Source organism: Parus major, chromosome 9 (genome assembly GCF_001522545.3).
Source record: "Parus major isolate Abel chromosome 9, Parus_major1.1, whole genome shotgun sequence".
NCBI lineage: Eukaryota > Metazoa > Chordata > Aves > Passeriformes > Paridae > Parus > Parus major.
The window spans coordinates 18,817,012-18,839,414 of NC_031778.1; the positions used below are offsets into that span (position 1 = coordinate 18,817,012).

The window sequence follows — 22,403 nt, forward strand, 5'->3', positions numbered from 1 at the left end:
AATTACTTTTAGTCTCTTCCATAAAAACAGTGAGGCCAGATCCCCTGTATCTCCAGAGAGGCTGTGTCTGTGCAGCTGGACTGAGGTGTCACCAAGGCAAGCTTGTGCTCCACCACCATGGGGGATGGAGTGGGGCTTGGAAAAACAGCTGTTCCTCCTGGAGCAGCTCCCTGGCCTGTCTGGTGTCCCTGGAACAATTCTGTGCTGATATAACCTGCACCCTGTTCCTACACATCACCTGTGCTGTGGCTTTGTTGACAGGCTCGGGGGAGATGTGGGGCACTGGGTGTGAAAATGCAGCACTGCAGGGGAGGAGGGCTTGCTTGGGGTGGGGATGAGCAGTGCAGCCTCCTTGGGTGGGACCTCCCTGCTGGGGCTGTTTATGGGATGAGGGTACCCATAAACTCCAGTGTTTTCAGTCCCAGGAACATCTCACACTTTGCTTCAGGGCCAGGGCTCATGTCCTTCTCTTCTGCTCCTTGAGAATCTGTGGTTGAGGGGCCAAAGCAAGGCACTTTGCAAGGATTTGCACCAGCACTGAGCAAATTATAACCCACAGAAACAAGTTTCTTTGTGCATTCTCCTTTGCAATTTTCGGGCTCATTAGCTATGCAAGATTATTTACTCATCCACTAAAAAAATGCCTTTCCATTGCATGAATAATTGCTGGGTTTTCTGAGAAGTGTGCACTGTTTTGGTTAATTTTCAGGCTGCCTGGTTTGTTTCTGCTCCAAGTGCTGCCAGCAAAAGGGTTCTCAGCTTCTGCTGGCCTCCTGCTCTGCTGCCATGCATTCCTAAAATTAGTAGGAGAATTACAGGTTTCACATCTTTTAGTCAAATGCAGGATTCAGAAATGTGTTTTTTCCCCATGACTGAAGAGCTTCCTGTTTGTGAGTGCACACTGTGGGGGCCTCATGGCAGGTTAATTGGAATGGTTGAAATTTAGAATTAATTCCTGGAAAAAGAGTTTTATTCTTGGAAATGCTCTGTGCTATGTACTCCTCTCTTGGAACAATTTTCAGACCATCCTGTCACCAACTAGCAGCCAGCAGATGGGAAATTCAGAGCCTAGCAATCCCTTTCATTCATTCCACTGCTTTTCTCTACATAGGCAGTGTTAATCCCGTTTAGGTTGGGGTTTTGTTTTATTTTTCAGAGGGGTATGAAATCCCTTTCTGAGAAATGGCTACAAAAATACGTCAGTGTGAGCCTGCAGCAGGACTGTACATGCAAAGGCATCTCAGTTTGAAATCATGGGCCTCAATCTGCTGAAAATGCATCTGTGGTCAATCTTGCTACACTCAATTTGTTCAGATGAGGAATTAGTGATTACTGGTATCCCTCGCCCACAGAATTTAATCCACAAGGGAAGATGGACAACTATGTTACCTTACAGACAGGTATGGAGGTCCAAGTCAGACCACCACACTCTGTGGGACATAAAGTGTGATTAATGTGAGCATAAATGGACAACAAAATAGTTTTTGAGCAGTCAGGACTGCAGAAGTCTCCCAAGAACTGTGTACAAACCACATTTCTTTTTGTATCAGCAGCTCACTAAGAGGTGAGCACCAAAGAAGCATTCCTGGTTCCCAGATCTGTTGCTCCTGACCACTGCCCTGCCATGAGCTAAATCCTGCCTTTGTATCCCACTAAATGCTATATTTATTCCCTAAGGAATATGATATAGAAATTGCAGCCACGGAAGGGAAAAGCAACAGTAACTTTACAATAGATAGGTAGATAGATAGATAGATAGATAGATAGACAGATGATAGATAGATAGAGAGAGAGAGAGAGAGATAGATAGATAGATAGATAGATAGATAGATAGATAGATAGATAGACAGACTGAGGTAGAGATATATAAATTTATTTTATATATAGATATGTATATATATATACATATATACACAGTTTGCTCCTTCTAGCTTCTGGTTCCTGGAAAGGCCAAAGTGACACCTGATATGTGCCAGCACAGTGTTTGCAGCTGCTCTAGCAGCTCACAGGAGTCTTCCCAGGGCTGCCACTGTTTTGTCCAGCCCTGCACACGCAGGGCCTGAGCCTTTGCCCTGTCCCTGCAGCTCCCAGCTCAGTGGGACAGCCAGGACCACCAGGGCTGGCTCTGCCCCCCTGCCACAGGGACATTGTCCCCACATCCTTCAGGTGTCCTGCAGAGCACACCAGACAGAGCAGGAGTGGGGCAGGAATGAGCTGTAGTGTCTCTGTCCAGAAGAAAATCTGTATTGTGAATACAGCTCTGCACAACAGATGAGGCTGCTCAGATGAAAAACTGCTTCCCCTTCCCGGCGGTGTCTAAAATTTCTTCTGATGGTGATGACGCCTCGAACAATGACAACCTTCATTCATCTCCTCTGGCCAGGAGAGAGCTGAGAGTTCAGGTTTTCAGCTCTCTCACAGCGCTGAAGGCACATAAAAGCCTCTCATCACTGTTCAAACACAGTCCTCCATTAGGAGTTATTTAAGCAGGAACTGCTTTCCCTGCTCCAAAGCCCTTTGTATGAAATCCCCGCAGCACCGCGTGTGGCATCGCCCGGCAGCTGATCTGGCGTTTGCTGTGCTGGACACACCACTAATGGATAGTTAATTAACCCAATCCATCAGTCAGTCCCTTTCCAAGGCTGCAGTGATGATTTTAAAGCCTAAATGTCCTATCTCCTTTCTACCTTTGTGTCATTGTCATATGTTAAAAAAAAAGAATAAATGAGACTAGAGGCCCCTTTTGATTACTACAATTTTTCTTCACATGCTTTATTTGCTGAGCCATTCTTATCAGCCAAGTTGTCTTTATTTGGCAAACTGTCCAGAACTCCGGGCTTGCCCTTCAGGCAAAATGCTGTTTGATCCCACATTTGTTTTCATCTTTTGCCTCAGTATCTTTGTTATTTTCCCAAAAAGCTAAAATTGCACAAGAAAAAGGAAAAAATTAAAAATATCAAATAGTAGATTTGGTTTTACTTGCCAAAAGCGCATTTGTTTCTTTTTAAGTGCTCTTTTGGTCATGAAAATAACCTTTTCCTGCAAAGAAGGCACTTCTTTTCTGCTGGAGTTAACACAATAAGAATGGTCTTGCAATTAATGTGATTTTGAGCAAAGTTTACTTCATGCCTGGCTTGTCCCAGCCTTCTTGTATGACTTTGGATATATCCCCCCAGCTCCTGACCATTCTTCTCTCACAAAGGTACTGCCAAATTAAAGATCAGGTTTTCAGAAAAGATAAGTATCTTTGTTTCTCCAGCACCTCTGAAAGTGAAGCCCCATTACAGAAATTTGCAGTGCAGGAAGGCATCCAAAAGTGCAGGCACATAGAATAAATAGTTGCTTTTGAAAATCTTGGCCAACACCCACAAACACTTGTAAAGTAATTTAACATCCAAATGTTGAAGAATGGAGAATGATTTAAATGTTTTGAAGTTATTCCCAGGACTAGAAGTTTGCAGTACTGTCACAAAAAGGAAAAAAAAATTAATATAGCAGATGTAATGAGGAAATGCTCAGAAGTTCAGGGAAAAAAGGATATTTTCCTAAAATGCCATTGATTTGCTTTAGTTTGGTCTGGTTCCCTTCTTTCAAGACTGACATAAATCTTCTGAGCAAAGAAGCTTTCCTGAGAGCTGAGCAGATGCCTGCTGAATCATGGAATTTAACTCTTTCTTGGCAGCCTGCAGGCAGCACACATCCATTGCTCTGAAGGGCACGAGTCTGGGGACAATTCTCTGATCTGCACCCCACGAGGGTCTGTGCTGTGAGGTGTCCATCTGTTGCTGTCTCTCCTGCACTCTGGTGTCCAGGCTTTGAGGTGGGGCAGCCCCTTCTGCCCTCCCAGGGGGGCTCCTGCAGATGCCTCCAGCACACCTGAGCTGGGGGTCCCTGCTCCACCCAGCACCCTGCACAGCCCAGCCAGCCTGGTGAGCAGTGGTCCTGGGGCAAAACTGGGGCAGAAAGGGCTCAGAAGAGAATCTCAGCCTTGGCCAAATGCAATCCTGTTGTTCAGGGGCAGCCTGGGAGGTGGGATCCCTTCTGAGGAACTCCCGTGGAAGGTGAGACAAGTCCCCTGAGCAGGTTATTATGTCGGGGAGACAAATCCTTCAGCAGGTTGGTTTTTTTTTTTTTTGTATACCTCAAACAAAGAGCACAATCAAAGAGCTATAGGATCTTTCTCTTTCCTTTTTTTTTTTTCTTTTTTTTTTTCCTGCCTCTGTCATTCCCTTTCATTTCTGCTGCCCACAGAAACTACCGCACCGCCCTGTCTTGTGCTGAATATACATCAAATAGGAGGTGAAGCACTGGCAGTCTTCACAGGAGAAGCCAGGCGGTGAGGGGGAGGGTGTCTTGCATGCTGTAGCATTTCATTAATTTATTTTTCCCCTTCTTCAGGGAAAAAGCAAATGTGGGTGACCCAGAGCAGACTGAGAAACGCAAGTGACTCGCAGGCAGGGAAGGAGCCTGAGAAGTGTGAGATGAGAGCAGGCTGTGTGCCTCTGCTGCTGGGCTAAAGGTGCAGGTCTGTGGTGGGGCTGGTGGAAGGGTCCAAGGGGCTGCCAGGGCCCCTCCAGGTCAGGATCAGCTGCTGCAGGTTGGTTCTCTCTCATGGGTAACAGAGGGATGCCACCCCTACCTGTACCTGGCAGGATCTACCTCTTCCCCTCTAGGACAATAGATTTCATTCAGCCCCCCTGAAAACCAGGTCTTACCTCAGGACCACTCCAGGTTACTGTTTTTCTCTGTGCAAACATTTCTATCTCTTCCTTCAGTGTCACCCATAAAGTGTAATTTGTCTTTTTGTACCGAGGCTGGCGAGTGTTCCCTTCTGCATATGCATCAGATAGGATAAAGGCAATAAGCATTACTTGGCCTGGAGAAAAGAATTGCTACCAACTGGCTTTATTGTGCTGTTTATTAAGCATGAATTAATCTTGGAAATGGCATCACAGAGGCCTGTGCTGCTCTTGTGATGTGCATTTGTTTTGTGAAGCCTTTGCTTGAGGGGCTATTTCTAACATTAGGCTAGTTTTCTTCAAGGGGTTTTGTTGTTGGTCATCTTGCTTGCAAACAGGATTCACTGACTACCTGGCAGTAGAAGCCATACTTATTTTAAAGGAAATCATCTGCAGAGGCAGGTAGAAGAGCTGTCAGATCCAAGATGACTGAATTATACTTGCTTTGCTCACAGGTCAGACAAGAAAATCTGCGGCTATGTAATGCCTGGAACTATCACAGCAAGACCCCTGGGGTGTGGGGAAAGCCAACACCACAAATGCCTTTGTGCCCCAGCTTGTTGTACTGGGAAACAGCCTTGGAAGTCCTTCTTTCTGAGACCAAACCTTTATACGTGTGGATGTCAGCCAAGCCTTGTTCTGGATCTTACACTGGAAGGTGAACTGAGAGCACGTTTTGGCTCAGGTGCTGTAATGTGCTTTTATTGCTGTGCTTTGAAATACATCTTTTCATTTCTCCCCAGAGCACCAGGCCTTTCTGGCAGCTTGAACAGTCTCACGTACTGTTTGGGCCATGAAAATATTTGGGGTTTCTTTTTCTGGTTCTTGCATTGCTTTGCTGAACACCTCCAAGGACCACCCTGGCGGGGATCTCGCTGCTGATGCTCACATGAGAGGCACTCACATGAGTGGTTTCAGGCTGGTTCTCAGCCCACCCTGGTCCTGCCCTCCCTTCTTGATACTGATGACCTCCAGAAGTGGAAAAGGTGCATTTCCCCTGCTCAGCCCTTGGCAGGTGAAAATTTGCTTTTTCTTAGGTTTATGTTTCTACCAAGCATAACCTAACGAGCCTGACCTGGCTTGCTCTCACCTGATAGATGTGCACCATCCCATACAGCAGCTTTGTGCCAGGAGGAGCTGACAAATCTATTATGTAGTGCTGGCTGTGGCTGGAACACGCTGCTGCAGCTCCAGGCTGGCACGTGACAACCTCAGGTTGTGGCAGCACAACCCTTCCACAGAATTCTGTTTTATTTGTAAGCCACAGATTGCAAAGGGAGTGGCCTTGTTTTTAAGCTCTGCTACTATAGAGGTAGCCAGATGGTTTATGGCATGATAGCAGGTCACAGAAATGTCTCTGGAAATGCTTATGTGTCATGTCTGTGTGAGACAGGTCATCTGCAAAGACACAGATGAGATCCTCCATTAAGAGCAAACAGCAGCAGCCTGATTTATATGGAAAACGCAGCAAAGGTTGCAGGCTGTGAAAAAGCAGCTCTCCCTTTTTTTTTGTGCAGATAGCCTCGATTTCACTGCAAATAACATATATAAACCAGACAAGAAAGGTGTACAGTTCTCAAGTTGCTACTCTACAGGTATATTTATTCTGCCTCACATCCTGAGGTTCCTCTGTGAAGCTGTAGATAGCTCTGGAAGGCTGTCCATCTTCCCCTGTCACTGTCTGGTCTGGTTTTATTTAGATCTGGCATGTTTTTAAAAGCATCTCAGACACGCTGCTGCACTGAGGCTGTTGATTTATTACCATACATCCTCCAGAAGTCACATCCAGCTCTGTGCCCTTCTCAGGGTGGGTGGGGCTGATGTGTCCTGTCCCATATTGACCCTCCCCAAATCCCCTCCTGGGCTCCAGGCATTGGAGACCACGCTGCTGCTGCTGCTGCTGAGTTTGATGCTGTGCCCCTCATCTAAGAATAGCCTCACTGTCTTGAATGCCTGCCAGCTCCTGAAAGCTTGGCAAGCAGAGGGAAGAAACACAGCCATTATGTAATGGTTTCTCCTGGCCAAAAAAAAAAAAAAATCCCATTTATTGATCTCCTGTCTGAAAACCTCAGTAACTCTGTGTAATTGATGACCAGCTGTTAAGAAAAGCTGTTTGGAGGAAGAACATTTATAATTAAAGAACAGACACTTCAAATTCAGCTCTCCCTCCATTTTCTCATTGCATTTCTCTCTGCTGTCTCAGGGAACAGCCAACCTGCCTGGGCCTTTAAGCTTCTCATTTCAAACCAATATATTCCTTTCCCAGAGAGGAATGCTGCATTCTCCAATTTCACTCCCTGTGCTACAGAGGGGAACTATTCATGGAGCTGTGTGAGAGAAAGAGATTAAGGAAATATCAAGACTAACAGATGGGAAGCAGGCAGTGGATGACGTGTAGGCAGGCTGATGTTACAGCAAGTCTTATCTTGTTAGCAGAAATATGTTGCAATAAGAAGAGTTCTGGGAGAGGGCTTGGTTTTGAGCATGGAATAGGACAAGACCTTTCTGCCTGATGAGGGACCTGCTTGTGTGTAAAAATGTTATATTAAGGCCCTGCTACCCATGAACATTTTGATCTTGATCCTGTTTTTCCAGATCTACCCATCTCCTCTGTGCTTTTGAGGTGAAAATGTTTCTGGGTTTCTCTGCTGAAAAATGAGTGTCCCCGTTTGTTTGAGGGAAACCAGAAAAAGAGGTCACTCAGCTCAGCTGCTCAGCACAGCTCCCCCAGACCAGTGGCTATCCACAAGTCCAGCTCCAGCCTTCCTCTTCCCCCTCCCAGACACACTCTGAGCAAGGCCTACGCTGGAAATAGACAATTTAGCATGAGAATTATATTGTGCATTTAAATGTAAATTGCTAGGGAATTGACAATTGCTTTGTTTGAATTGTAATGACTGGAGTACAAGTGTGTTGGGTTTTTTTTCTTAAAGTACATTTTAACTGGTATTTATGTCCTTTTACATTCATCTCAGGCACAAATGTATGCACTGCGTCCTTAAGCTTTCATCTGTAAATCCTTGAGCTGTCACATTGACCTATCCAGCAATTGTAGGCTGGCACTCTTTTCCTCCTCCCCATGTTTGCTTTTTGGAAGACTCTTGTTTTGATTCAAGTAGGCGACAACCTCAAGTCCAAAATGAAAATACAGCTCGGGTCCTCGGTGGCAGTGACCCCACTCCTTTCCTCTCCCCCTGGCTGCCTGCAGGTCAGATCACAGCCCTGACAGCCAGGGAGGTTAAGCTAAACCCAGAGGTCCCCTGCCAGCCCCAGCAGCTGGGGGTGAGCAGCCCATCTTCCAGGCTTGGCCCCCTCCCATCCCGGTGCTCGCCATGGGCTCAGGGCTGAGCCTTCGTGGTGCCCATGCTCTGATCCCACGGCTTGTGCAGAGCCCTGGCAGCAGAGACTGAGCAGGCACGATTTGTTCCTGTGCTAGGCAGGGGGAGAGGGTAAAAGCAGATGCACACAGATCTGTTCCCAGGTCTGGTTTCTGCCATGGATGCCCCTGTCCTGTTAGTGAGGTACGGAGCACCAGCCCTCAGCACGGATGACAGAGATCAATGGGGTGGCCAAGTCCATCCTGAGGCTTGTCCCAGAAAAGGATTTTTTTTACCATCCAAAGAGTTCATAAGGTGAGGGAATCAAGGGGTTAATCAGCTCTACCTTCCCCATCAAGTCACTGGTGGGAAAACCTGGGTTTCAGCTCTGTTTGCAAGGAGGGGAGCAGTAAATACCATTACTTGCAGAGTTTTTCTGAGGTGCAGCCAATTTTCAGGAATGCTGAATCTCAGTCCAAACAAAACCTGCGTGTTTCTCCTTGGCCTGGCCTTGTTTCTTCAGACTGTTTCACTGATTGATACAGGAGATATAAACAAAAATTGAAATAACACATGCCTGGTAATATAAACAAAGTACTTTCACCAGAGAGAGAGGATTGCAAAATCAGCAGCTTGCAGGGCTCAAATGCAGCCATCCAGCACTGAAACCAAGCCATTAAGAAAACAAATAAATAAACAAATAGAAATAGAACTGACTGCCATAAGCCCCTGACCTTAATTGTGTGGATATATGTCTGTGAAAGCTTGAGTCAAGCTTTTCCCTCCCAGCCCCCACGCTAATTCCTTTGGCCTCAGTGGCATAAAATACTCAATAGACCCGTCTGGCCACCCCCTCTCTCCCTTATCCACACAAGCAGCCAGGAGGTGAAATCTGTCACTGTTCCTCTGCAGAGGAGACCCAGAGTCTCTGCCAGTGCTGGACTTCTCTCCCAGTTCTTACCCAGCTTCCAGCACAGGTGTCTGGAGCAGCTGCTGCCCATCTCCAGACCTGGGTAGAGCAGCCAGTGACAGCCCCATGCTGCTGATGAGCTCTGCCTCGCTAGCACAGGTCTACTTCATGGGTGGGGAATGGCTGCTGGGGACTTGGAGAAGCCTGGTGTGATTTGTTGAGCCACAGAAGTGTGATTATAGTGAGTTTCATGCAGTTCTTTTGTGATTTGTCACATTTGAAAAATCAGCCCCTGTGATGGTTAATGGCTATGTAAGATTCTAGGAGAGAACCAGTAAGGTTGGAAAAGATCATCAAGTCCAACAATTTATCTAACTCTGCCAAGGGTTTTGAACATTTCTAGGGATGGTGACTCCACCTCTTTCCTGGGCAGCCTGTTCCAGTGCTGGACAAAAGGTGTGTGTTCAGCTTAGGTAAAAAGCCAGGGATGCACTCCTGGGTGCACCCTGCAGGTGTTTCCCCACTGCATCCCCAGGTCCATTCCTGGGCTCATCCCTTGGCTGCACAGCTGGATTCATCTGCATGGCCATGCAAGAGCGTGGGTCAATGCCTCCCAGCAATACAGAGACTTTCCAAGATCCTGAAAGACTGAGCCTCCCATTTCTGGAAGCATTTCCGTGGGAGGTACAGACAGGAGAGCTGAAGGTGCCCCTGAGCTTCTTCTCCATGGGAAGGAGGGAGCAGGGTCAAATTCACCTTTGTGGCCTCACTCATGGACCTGGCAGCACGTTTCCCAAGCAGTAGCTCCTGCCATAGGCAGGTGGGAATTCTCCCCAGGGTGACTTGTTACTGTCTTTAAATATCTCAGTCTTCAAATTCTCTTTTTCGAGCGTCAGACAATAATATGACAGCTATCCCACAAATCAGCCATCTAAAAGAAAAAAAAAAAAAGTCACATTTAATTACTCCTGAAGGGGAACTTATACACGAGGAACACTTATTAGTGCAATATATTTTTTCTTTTGTAGCTTTGAGCTGATCTCTAATAGCACCAGTGAAGTCCCAGTGTAACCTTGGAGTGTGTTTCATTATCATTCAGATGGAAACTGCTGTCCTATGACTGCAGTTTTAAAATACAGTACATTTTTATAATTTCTAAGTAGGCAATAAAGTGGACATAACACATGAAATTATATCCAGTCCTGGCACCAAACCCTGCCCTTCACTTGCCCATGCTGCTCCCAGATATTAAGGCCTGAGTGCAGCTGGGGGCCGGATTTCAACCCCAGGGTGATCCTGCAGTCCCCTGCTCTGACAGTAACAATGCCAACATGTAGGCGTTTATGGATTCACTCATTTTAATTTTAAAGTCACTGTGACTTTTAAAGTCAAGCTCTGGAGCAGGCTCTCCCCCTTCCTCCCCTTTCTCACCATGGAGGCAGCCGGGCAGGGGCAGCAAGTGGCTCCTGGCTGGAGAAAACGTGACCCATGAGCTGCTCCTTGCTGGGAGCCTCAAGAGCTGCTGCGTGCTGTCAGCACTGACCCGAGGGTGCCAATGTCTTCGGCTCTTTTCCTCCCCTCAGGCAGCTCTCTGGATCTGCAAACCCATTCCTTTAGCTAATTAGCAGATGGCAAAGGCAAAACTAATCAATCATTTCCCAGTGCAGCTGCTGGTAGCCCATCAGTTCAGCAACCAGAGAGGCTCTGCCCTGGCCCCACTGTCCCAATGTTCCCAGCTGAGCATCCTGCTTCATCTTGGGCTTCATTTCAGGCTCAGGACAAAGGAGGATGACTGTTAAGCCCGGAGGACACACAGTCTGAAGGAAATACAGTGTTTTTTTGTCTACACTAGAAACCTGTTTCAAAAAAATCCTGTATTTCAACAATGAAGAGTAAAAGAGATTAGGAATGTCATGGTGATGTTTTGAAGCCAACAAATATTGGGAAGGACAAGCGTCTCTTTTTTTCTACTGAGGGCAGAATGAATGTATTTCCACTGTTATTTAATGTACAGGCAGGAAAGATTGCAAAGATGGGAAGACTCCCTTTGATTTTACCACTACTGGGTATTCTGGACATAATGAAGCAAAGCTACAAAATGTGATGTCTCACACGGGTGTTGCTGTGTTGACTTGCAGCTAGGTTTGCCACCAGAACTGGAGGCACAGAGACATCTCCAGAGTGTCCCACAGCTCTCCAGTGCCCAGAGGCAGCCTGGGCCAGTCTGCATTGGCTGCCTGAGGTGATTATCCAGGAGCAGCTGGCACTGGAGGTGCTGGGAGGCTTTGTGCATGGGCAGCTTTCCATCATCTCCATCATCTCCATCATCTCCATCATCTCCATCATCTCCATCTCCCATCTGGGAGCACCTGGTGCTACGAGAACAACCTGCAGTACTTGAGGCATCATTGTCAGCTCACTCCCAGCCTGCTGGGAATCCCAAATGTTGGAGCCACTCACTGGAGACGAAGAGCAGCCAGCACAGAGATTCTGGCATTCCCTGCTGTTGCAGAAATGAGTGTGCTGGAGATCTGCTGTGGTGCATTTGAATCACAGAATCACAGAGCATTCTTTTTATTCCTATCTGTAGGACACACCTGACACCAATGACAGTGCAATCTTTAATGTATTTATTTTTATAACACATACAGGAGAAAAGATATGTGTCCATGACCTGCAGAGGGAACTGAGTCACAGAGAGACAGCACCAGCTCTTAAGGAAAGCTTGTTGGGAGATGATGCAGTTTCTTGTGCACTCTGAAACAAATTCCACAAGGCTCCTAGAAAGTCCACGTGACTATCCCACGAGACACATCTGCCCTGGTAGACACTCGTGCCTCTCTCAAAAGGAGTTGAAGTGGGGTGGAGACACGACTTGTTGGATGGGACACCTCCACTCCACCGCATCCCTGGCACCCTGCCCCGCCTCGCTCTGCTTCCATCTGCCAAACTTTTCCATGAGCCATCAGTACTGCAAGCAGATTAGGTTTCCCAGACTCAAAAGAGAGCTTCCTTGTGGCAGAAAAATACCTCCATTTGTTAGTTAAAGCTCAGAAGTTTCCCCCTGGCAGAAATTCAAATATGTGCCACAGGAGCAGTGGTTTCACTGCTGTCCTTGAGGCCTCGCAGGTTTTCCAGGCCTCTAAGCCCAGCCATATTGCTTCTCTTAGCAATTAGTTATTTCCCAACATCTCTGTCTGATTTTTGGGACCACCATCTTCTGAAAGCCATGATTTTAACTCAGGAATCTAGCAAGTGCTGCCCCAGATGCCCAAGTTATACAGGCTGCCCAAAACTGTGATCAGGGACCAGCCTGGCCCTTCCACCACGTAAATAAGAATAGAAGAGAATAAAAGATCTACTGCCTCACTAAGCTGTTTGAAGCTTTCATCTCCAGCCACGCTCCCTGAGCGTACAGACCATGGTGGGTGGGTATAGGGGCAAGAAGGGAGGCCAAGGTGATCTCCTTTGCTTCCCCTGTCTGCCCAGAGCAGGAGGATTTTCTCATTTGTCTTCCACATTGCTTGACTGGGTGTTTGCTCCTGAAATTTGCTCCTGGGCCAAGCTCAGGAGTCACAGACAAGATTCCCTGTCCCACACCCATCTGTTTCTGACCACAGGAATGTATCTTGGGGCAGAAACCTTGGGCTGTCCTAATGCATGCTGCAGAAGGCAACACTCAGAGACTGCTTCCTTAAATACCTACTGATCAGAGAGTACTGCTAATCAAGGGAAGCTCTTTCCCCTTACTAACGAGCTGACACTATGACATTGAAACATCTGATACAGTGGTGATCACACAGGGGTGAAGGTCTGGGAGAGACACTGCTGTTTTGGCACCGTACCAAGCAGGAGCAGGGTCTGTACTCTTTAAAAAGCACAGATATTTTCCCCTGCAAAAGTCAGCAGCTGCTTGGGATATTCCATATATCCTTGGGATATATGGAATATCCCAAGGTTTGGTCTTTTTCTCCTTAAGTTTAAAGCTGATTCTGAGTTTTATTGATTGCAGATACCAATTTCCAGTGGGGCTGCAGCTACAGTTGCAGTAAATTGAAGCCAAGTGAGAGCAGAATCTCTGTCCTGGATGTCTTTCACAAATGTCCCCAAAGCAGTCGATGGAGGGGTCACAAGCTGTGAGCTGCTCCGTGTGAGGGTGGTCCCTGCTGGGATCCTGTCCTTCCTATTTGCCACAGCCAGAAGGACCACAGCACTCCTGGTGCACTGTCCATCCCAAAGTGTCTAAAACACTGTGGGATAAATGAGATCATGTAGGTGAAAAGGAGAGGAAGTGTCATGCGTCCAGAGAAAGCTTCTTGCTCAAATACACGTACCTGTTTTTAATGCCTAATGGAGAAAGACACCTAATGGTTTCCAGGGCTTAGTAGCTGGATAAAAACAGAGTGCAGAGGTGGTGGAGTGACAATATCTGTTAATGAAAAACCAGGATATACGGCTGGGGCTGTCGGGCACTTGGCCCAGCACTTGGCCAGAGCAAATGGGCTGAGCCACGCTGGGATCGGCACCAGCAACGCTCAATTCTCCTCCTTGTCAAGCACCGTAAATTAAAAACAGAATAAAAAGCTTTTAAGGGATGTGCTCACTGACAGTTTAATGTAAGTGGCTGTGGCATCATTTTCTACAGATAGGTTTATACGGGGAAAGAAATTGCAACTTGCTTCATGGCAGGTATTTTACTGTTATTGCAGAGTTCCCTGCCGAGCTTATTCATAAGGGGAGATTTTCCAAACAAAAAAATTTTCCATCATGTGGAAGTGGGAGGGATAATGGGTTACTGTGACCTGTGCCAGGCTGAGATGGAGCAAGGGCAGCCTAAAGGTCAGCAGGGCTTCTCTCTGCTCCACTGGTGGAGCCAGCCTCTGCTGAGGGACACAGCTCAGGACGCCAGGTGACATCCCCAGGCTCCAGGCAAACCTTCATTGTCCCCTTCCCTGCCTCCTGGTCAGCTCAGCTGACACAGACCCCTCATCCAGATGTGTTGCAGTGCATAAATCCACTGCCCCTTTTGCAGTTTGGCTGAGAAGAAAGTCCTCCAAAACTACAATTTAAATGAACAGAAGCTGTGTATGAAAATTAACTTCTAAAGCTCAAATGATTCGTTTTGGCACTCAGACATGAAAATTTAATTCTCTTCTTTGCAGTATTTAAAATTAATTAGTTTAAAAGTTTCTAATTTTAATTCCTTCAGAACCTTAAGCTGAAGATGGGATAAAACAGACTTTAGTCAAACAAATATTTACTTCTAGACCTTTGGAGTTTTAGTTTTGGGGATTTTCGTGGGGAAGGGGAGAAAGAACAACTTCACGACAACCTAAAACATTTTCCCTTCAATTTTGTAATTTTAACATTTTGCAAAAATCACAAGGGTGAAATTTCTGAATAATAATATTACGTTTTCTTGGCTGTTGATACCCAAGTCACCAGCACAAACCACTTACAATCTGTGAGGCTGTGGGGAAGTAATTTGTGGTTGCTCTGTGGAACCTACTCCTTTCACTGTGCTTCCATTCAGAATAAATGTAATAGAATTTCACCATTTTAGCCACATTCCTGCTGCTTTTTTCTCATTGTAGTCAACTTCATGGCTAGGCAGGGAGAGGCATCTGGACCAAAGTTTCAGGAAAACTAAGGTAGTGTCAAATTGAATATTATCGTCCCTGGGTTTATAACAAAGGTGACACCACTCATAATGTTATTACTACTATCTAAGAAATTTCATTAGTAGTATGGACTTGGCTCAGCACTGATGAATGCCAGAGGAAACCCTTCCACTGAGTCCAGCAGGCTGCACTTCAAATCATATTTGCATATGAAGATATACTGATATATATCAGCTACATACAATATAGGATAGAAAAGGGCCAGCTTCTTTGGAAAGAAAAGATTAAGAGAGTACATCCTTCTTTTTATGCCTTTGTAGCCATAATTTTTTAAAGCACATTATAAGTAATTTTGTTTGCTGTGGATTTGACCAATTCTTCTCTGCCTGGATTTTTTTTTTTTAATTGGCATTAGGGGAAAAATATTAAGGGATATTAGAAGTGCCTAGCCAGGAATAAAAAGAGTTTGAGTTATTTTCCAGTAGGTAAGTGTTTAATTTTAAAACTAAAAGATTTTAAAAAATACACCAGAGAGAATTCCCTTTGCATGGAAGAGTCAAACCAGCCATCTTTCTTGGCATCTCCTGTAACTGTCTGTGTCACTGAAATTTCTACTGACTGCCCTTTCTGAGCACTGGTGCTTCACCTAGATTTGCATTCTAAATGCTTTGGCTTTCTTATCTTTCAGAAGTATGAACCCTTACAGCCCTTGCAATCCTTTCTCTTTTTTTTGATTAAAAAAGTCATCCTGACTATTTTGTTGGCATCATTGTAAATTGTGAAGCACTTCCTTAAACACATGCTGCAATCTGGATTTTATTTCCATTAGTTTAATGGAAATAGTGTTGCAAGTAGGAATTTGCAAGGAGGCAAGCATGGGAAAAGCCAAGCTGCTGCCATGGATGCCTGGGTGTTGGTGGCATTTGTGCTGCTGCCATGGCATTTGAGTTATTAGAGAATGCATTCCTCATGCGTGACTTGTACCTGGTTTGTATCTGCCTGGCTGCAAGTTAACACTTTTGTGCTGCAGTTTTGGTTATCCTTTCCTGCTCCAAGCTTTTCTTTAGACTAAGGCCACTTTTGCCATCCATGGCTGCCCTGGAAGGCACCTCTCACCCTTTGTTTCCGTGCCTGCTCGCGTGCACGCTCGCCCAGGATGGGAATTGCTGATGCAGTCATTCCTATTCCAGCTTTCAGCAATGCCTTAACTCTTCCAAATGGGATAATCAATACTCAGCTGGTCTGGCAATGGCAGTGCCTGACTGTGCCACTCTGTAATGTCACATGAATAGTTAAACACTCATGTTTTCATCTGGTGCAGCCCAAGGCTCCTGGCTGCCAGCAGCTCCCAGCTCCTCGCTCCCCTGTACGTGAATTTTCCACAAGCCTGTGCTGTACAATGACCATTCAAGGCAGAGATTCCTTTGTTTCTTTTGTGTATCCTTATCCATGTTTGCTATGTATTACTCATTTTATGGCCATCTCTCTGTGATTCCTTCTATAAATAACATTCTCAAATCTCTCTCCTATCTTGTTTACCGTTGCTAATTCTTTAAGATGGGTGTCTCCACCAGAGCTGTAGTCTAAATGAAAACAGATAAAAATCATAACATTGGCTTAGTTGTAGTAAACCAGGATTTTCTTGGTTCTGCTGCAAATCAAGACTTTCAAATAATCTTTTTATTCTATCTCTATAAATACAGTACAGTGGTGACAAAAGGCAGGTGATAGCTTCAGCCTTAGCTATCATGTTAGTGGCTGGCATTAATACATAATTCCTGCTCTGTCTGTATCGTCTCTAAATGAAAGTCTCCTGAAGGAGAAGTCTCCAGGGAGGGGGAAGAGCTGTGAACCAGTGACTGCAGAATGTGCCTTGGAGATATGAAGTTAGGAGGAGAAGCTGAAAATGTGATATGTCTTTTTCAGTTTGACCTCAGCCTCTAATAGTGTTTGGCAAGTCAGCCTGGCAGATAAATTGGTTCATATTAGAAAATGGGGTTGATTTATTATGAAATTGATTGCAACCCTGTCCTGTGCTGAAGGCATTAGCGATAACAGCATCGGGTGCCTCAGCTCTTAACTAATGGGCTTTCCCCAGGCTTTTACCCACAGCCAACAGCATCCAAACCACACACCTCTGCTGCTCCCTCCCCACAGGTGCAAAACCTTTCCCAGGCTGGGCTCTGGGATGCCCTGGAGGGAGCTGGCATTTCCCAGGACATACAGACTGGCAGGAGAGGGGCCAGTGCAGCATTTGCAAGCAGCACCCTGAAATATATCCAAGCATACATAGTACCTCTTCTTCTTGTGACTGTCTCCTGAAGTGGGAAGAGTTACTGGAAATAAGGAAAACTATCCACCACAGTCCTGTTTATAGAATCATAGAATGGTTTGGGTTGGAAGGGGCTCTAAATATCATCCATTTTCAATCCCTCTTGCCATAGGCAGGGACATCTTCCACTAGACCAGGTTGCTCAGGGCCCTGTCCAACATGGCCTTGATCACTTCCAGGGATGGGGCATCCAGACCTTCCCTGGACGGAATGTTCCAGTGCCTCACAACCCTTTCAGTAAAGAATTTTTTCTAAATACCCAATCTGAACCTACCCTTTTTAAGTTTGAAGCCATTCCATTTTGTCCTATCACTACATGCCCATGAAAAAAAGGCTTTTCTCCTTTTCTTTGTTTTCTTTGGTGAAGCTGAAAGCATCAACAAGTGTAATGAGAGAGTTTCACTACTTTGGACACAGAAAGCCATATTCACCCACAATTGCCATAACCTGCAGTGCAGCAGCCTAAAATTCCTCAGCAGACTGGGGAATAGACTTTCCCTCTGGGGCTGATTAAAACACAAATGAACAAACCAAACATAGTCACCTCTAGGAATCTGTAAACTGTTTAGGGTGTGTCTATTATGAGAAACTCTAATCTACTACTTGCAGTATGGTAACAGATGTAATAAATACAAAAAAAAAGAGTATATCTGGTGTCAAAACGAGCTTCTTGTGCTCCTGCCTTTGTCTTTGGACCATAGCCTAAAGAGCAAAAGATTTTCCAGTTAATTTTCTGTAGTGGTAGTTAAGACTCTGTCAGCAGTCATGTTTAGAAATCACTGAATAGAAAACCCTGGAATATTTAGTGGCTGGCCTAAGCAATATTTTTTACTATTTTTGAAGGAAAATAATTTTCAATGATTGAAATTCACCTTTAGACATTTTCCAAATGAAACATTTCAATATGAAAGAACCATGCAGCTCGAAAGGAAGGCTCATTGCAAGAATGGCTGTAATAGGACAAAACTGAAAATAAACTTTTCAAAATAACTGAAAACAAATGAAAAAGCCATACAATATAACTGGTCAGCAGTAAGGAACAACTGCACAACATAAACTTTTTCAGAGAACAGCTATTTCTGCAGGAAGCACTCAGTGTGTCCTCAAACCAGCTCTGAAGATAATGTCTTTCTCTTTCCTATCCTACCAAAGAGTAGGGCACATCTGGCAACAGCTGCTATGAAGCCAAGAGAGAATAAAGTGTGTCTTTTGAAGCAAAATATTGTGGCCAAGAGCCACAGTCATCTATTCCAACACCCAAATCCTCTCAAACCAGTGTCCTACTGTCCTCTCAGGGTCTCTGAGCGCTCACTGAGGGTGCTGAGCCCTGGCTGTGTTCACCAGGAATTGTTCCTCTCCTGTATGGATTTGCCTGAGCTGGAGGCCCTATGACAGCCAAACCCTGCTCATTTAACAGCACTTCTGGGAAGAATTCACCTCAGAGGAGCAAAGGGCAGCTTTCCTTCCACCAGCATCAGGCAGGTAATATACAGATATGAGTAAGGCATCTGGGAGCCCCATATATTTTCGAATTAATTTTTATAGGATAACACCTTGGCCTGAGAAACACTTCTGAATGTTATGAGTAATTGTCTAACATGTTACTTTTCCAGGCTTGTGCTTTTATCATTAACACCTCCTATTAGCAAAAACTCAGACTATGAGATGTTCCTTTGATTTAAAAGGTTGTAAATTTTGGCTGCAATGTCAGAGAGTAAATTTTACAATGCAGCCAAGCTGTGGACTAATTAAAAGACTACCCCTGTACTCTTCTTAACCAATACATCTCAGATTTGTGACAGCCTTCAGGAAGAATCATGAATTATGCCATGTGCACCATATGCAATCTATTGATCTCTCTGTGTGTACATATGCTGTGTGTGTGTGCATGTGCACCAGAGCCCATGCTGATGATGGCTTCTTCACAACTGTGTGAAAGTTTCTCATCCCAGAGAATTTATAGCTGTGCAGTTAATGATCACAGTCATTTTCCTTTCTTGCTGCTGCAGGGTTACTACTGCTCTTTAATTCCAGATGCCCTTGGAGTCAGAGCTGGACATCAGCCTTTCCCTGTTCATCTACAGCATTGCTCTGGTGCACAGGGGTGAGTTTTATCCATCACTGAGCTGTTCTTTGGGTCCTGACTGAGGTACCCAGATCCATCCATGCCTTGTGGATCTTGTTGATTCTGTAAATTGTAAAGTGAAAATAAACACCATGTTTCACTTGACAACATGCATTGGACAGTGACATATCCTTCAGGCTTGGCAGTCAATGTTTGTGGTCAGCAGCAGTGTCTTCCTTAGTGCTCCACCTGACACAGAAAATCAGGATATCCCCAGGCTGACTCGTGTTTCCCAGGGCAGTGTGAAATGGCTTTCTGCTTGCCAGGATCTCCTAAATCAGTGCCTGCAAAGAACAAGCTTCACATGGCAGCTGGAAAAGCAAATGCATAAAGAGCAAAAGAACAACATGTGTTTGAAAAACAGGTTCTGGGGTGACCAGGTGCAAGTGGGAAATTATATCAACCAACTTTAGGTAGAAAAGGCCGAAGGCTTTTCTTCAGAAATCTCTGAAATTTCATGGATCAGGTTTTCCTTTTTCTCAGCCATTCTCCTCCTGGCTGTTGATGTCAGTGGATTTGGCACTAGATCAGCAGGGAAACAGAGGGACAGTTTCCCCCCAACACATGCAGAATTAGAGACTCATACCAAGTTAGAGGAGCTAGATTTAGATGAGAGGGAATTTCTGGTTGAGGGTGTTCACATAGAAAGAATTATATAGTATTAGGTTTGTGTGAGCTCCCGGTGTAATAAAGGAGAATTGTCTAAGCCTTGGCAGGAGCATATCCCTAGGACTTTGTTTTGATGAAAAAAACACTGGAAACCTGCACTTAGCTTTTCTTCTAACTGTAATTATCTGGCTGTATTGATCATGGTGCTAAGGTTATCTGATGGGTAGGATGTGAGCAAAGATCAGCTTCAGTCCATGAATTAAAGCTGCAGACTGTCAGCTCTAATTTACACACACAGTCTGAAAATTGTCCTCCTGCAATGGCAGAGCTCCCTGGAATTGACACAGATAGGCAGCATATGGAGCCTGTGCAGCAGGAATGAAGGCACCAGCACTTGGCATTGCTGCTCTGTTTTATGCAAATATCTGGGTTACAAAAGCAGGGAACAAGGGCAGAATAAACTGGGGGGGTCTGGTACTGGCAGACATAAAACCCTTGGTGGCATTAGTGAAATTCACAGGCTTGTGGAAAGCAGGACAGGCTCCTCAGCTCTGACTTCAGCCCTACAAGGATGCAGTACCTTGAAGGCACGAGATGGTGATAACTGAGGTTCACACGCGGGGATTTGCGCAGCAGGGGAATCTGTGCAGCCTGCACAGTAAAATATGGTATTCCATGTTCTCCAATACCACAGCCAGAGCCAAAGTACAGGAACCAGCAGTTTCAGGGAGCAGGGCTCTCATTAACATACCATTATTCTCTTTGAACACAAGCCTGTCCTTTCTGCTGCTGAGCTGTTAGGTGGGGTGGAGACAGGAGGAGAAGCAGGAGATGATGCCCCTCCCTGGCTGTGTTTTGTACCCTGCACTGCTGTCCTGAATGGATAAAATCCACCTGTCCCCTTCAGGCAGCTGGTCCATCAGGGTGCTCTGCAAGAAAGAGGTACAAGTCAAATTAGAAGTGAAAGATCCCCACAAAAGGCATTCACATCACCAGGAGAAGTGACAGAGCAGACCTGAGACCCCCACCCCACTCCACTGCTGTTATTTGACTTTCACCATGACTGCTATGCAGTTGCCTGTCCATTCACAAGCATTTGTTGTGGGCTTATTTGGGCATATCTTGGCATTTGAGAGGTGTCAATCTGCTAAAACTGAAGTGGCAATAGCTAATCACAGCTTTATTCTCTGCAGAACATAACAGGAAAGCATATGGCTCAACAGCATAACTTTCTTTCTCTAGGCTAACAGCATGGTCAGTTCTGCAAAAAATTAAAAAAACAAACTGTCAGGGGAATGCAGTCTCTGGTCCTTGCTGGAAGCTCCAGGGATCCTGTACTCAGAGATACCTCTAATGAAGGAAAAAAACCCACCCTCCCTCACATCATTATTCATTAAAAAATTGGCAACACCAGGTTTTCTTCTCACCTCTGATATCTTGAGAAAACACTTTGCTTGCAAAAGTGAATAATTTTTGCTGGGTCCTTGAAATTCAGTGCCACTCATTTTGGATTTGAAAACTCTCACTAAAGGTTTAGAGATGGAAATTTCAATCCCTAGACCCTAGAGGCCGTGCAGAGTGGGTGCTATATTGTATTCATTCAGAACACAGCCATACCCACCTGTCCATCAAAATCACAGGACTCCATGTGTGTATGTGCAGTACAGTAAGCAAGAGCTGAAAACAGTATTTACAAGATTCCCAGCACCCTTCCACAGTGAATTCTTTACAGCACGAATCTTTTCCATCATAATTTACATTTCATACCTGTTTCTCCCAAATCTTCAAAGTCAGACGAGCAAATCCTTCTTTTAGCAATGCTGTGATGAAAGGCACTGACTCACAGGAATAACCAGAGCACAGGATTTGGCTTAACTTCTTGGCTTGATGCCGATATAACATTTCATAGATCTTTTTTAGGTGTTTCCCATTGTCATGGCAACTCTAATCAAAACCCTTTCCATGAATAGCCCTGTCAATTGCAGTACAAGCTCCTGGCTGACTACAGCCTGCAGTTCTGCTCCAGTGTGGTTTCACAAGCTCCTCTTGCTTGACCTTTCATCTCCTGGCTTTCCCCAGATCCCTTATTGCTCAAGCCAGAAATATATCTTTTGTTTTGCAGGAAAGCTTTAAAAATCTTTATAAGTGATAAGTAAGAGCCAGATCGTGCAGCTGACTCCAAGGAGGGAGTTGCCTTGGGAGGGATTTCAGGCTATAATAAGCACCTCTCCTACACAACAGAGCACAGACCACAGTAAATCCCTGTGAGCACCAGCTCTGGCAGAGCCTTGAACACTGCACCTGCCCAAAACTGCCCTATAACACAGAGGGATGAGCTGATCTCTAGGGAGGGGATGGGTTTGGTAAAGGAGATCCCACCAGGGAGCAAGAAATCCATCAGCAGGATTTCCTGGCAATACCTTGGTGAAGAGACACCTCCTGTGTCCCTGAAGTCTAACATCACCCTCCTGGGCCAGCTCTGGGGCAGCAGGGTGGAGAGTCCAGACTGTGAGGTTTGGCTTTTTCTATCTGATTTTTTCCCTAAGGTGTTTGAACAGCCACATGGGAAATTGCATCACTGTGGAAATCAATAGGAGTCTGCCCTCAGATTTCCATGGGGCCAGGATTTCACCAGCTCTCCCTGAGGTATCATTCTTACCAGGAGCTGAAAGAGTTTATCAGAAATAATGCACATTTTGCATATGCATCTTGTCTGAAGTCAGTATCATCCCCAGACATGGAAAATAAAG

At 45.4% G+C, this 22,403-nt stretch overlaps 1 long non-coding RNA gene across 1 annotated transcript; it reads right to left on the reverse strand.

Annotated features, from left to right (window-relative positions):
- Nucleotides 1–4,996: 4,996 nt before the first annotated feature.
- Nucleotides 4,997–21,608, reverse strand: LOC107208618. Its single transcript, XR_001523268.3, has 3 exons — nt 21,421–21,608; nt 20,405–20,582; nt 4,997–9,897 (listed from the first exon to the last, which is right to left on the reverse strand). It is a non-coding gene; the product is annotated as an uncharacterized LOC107208618 (long non-coding RNA).
- Between the last annotated feature and the right edge of the window lie 795 nt (nt 21,609–22,403).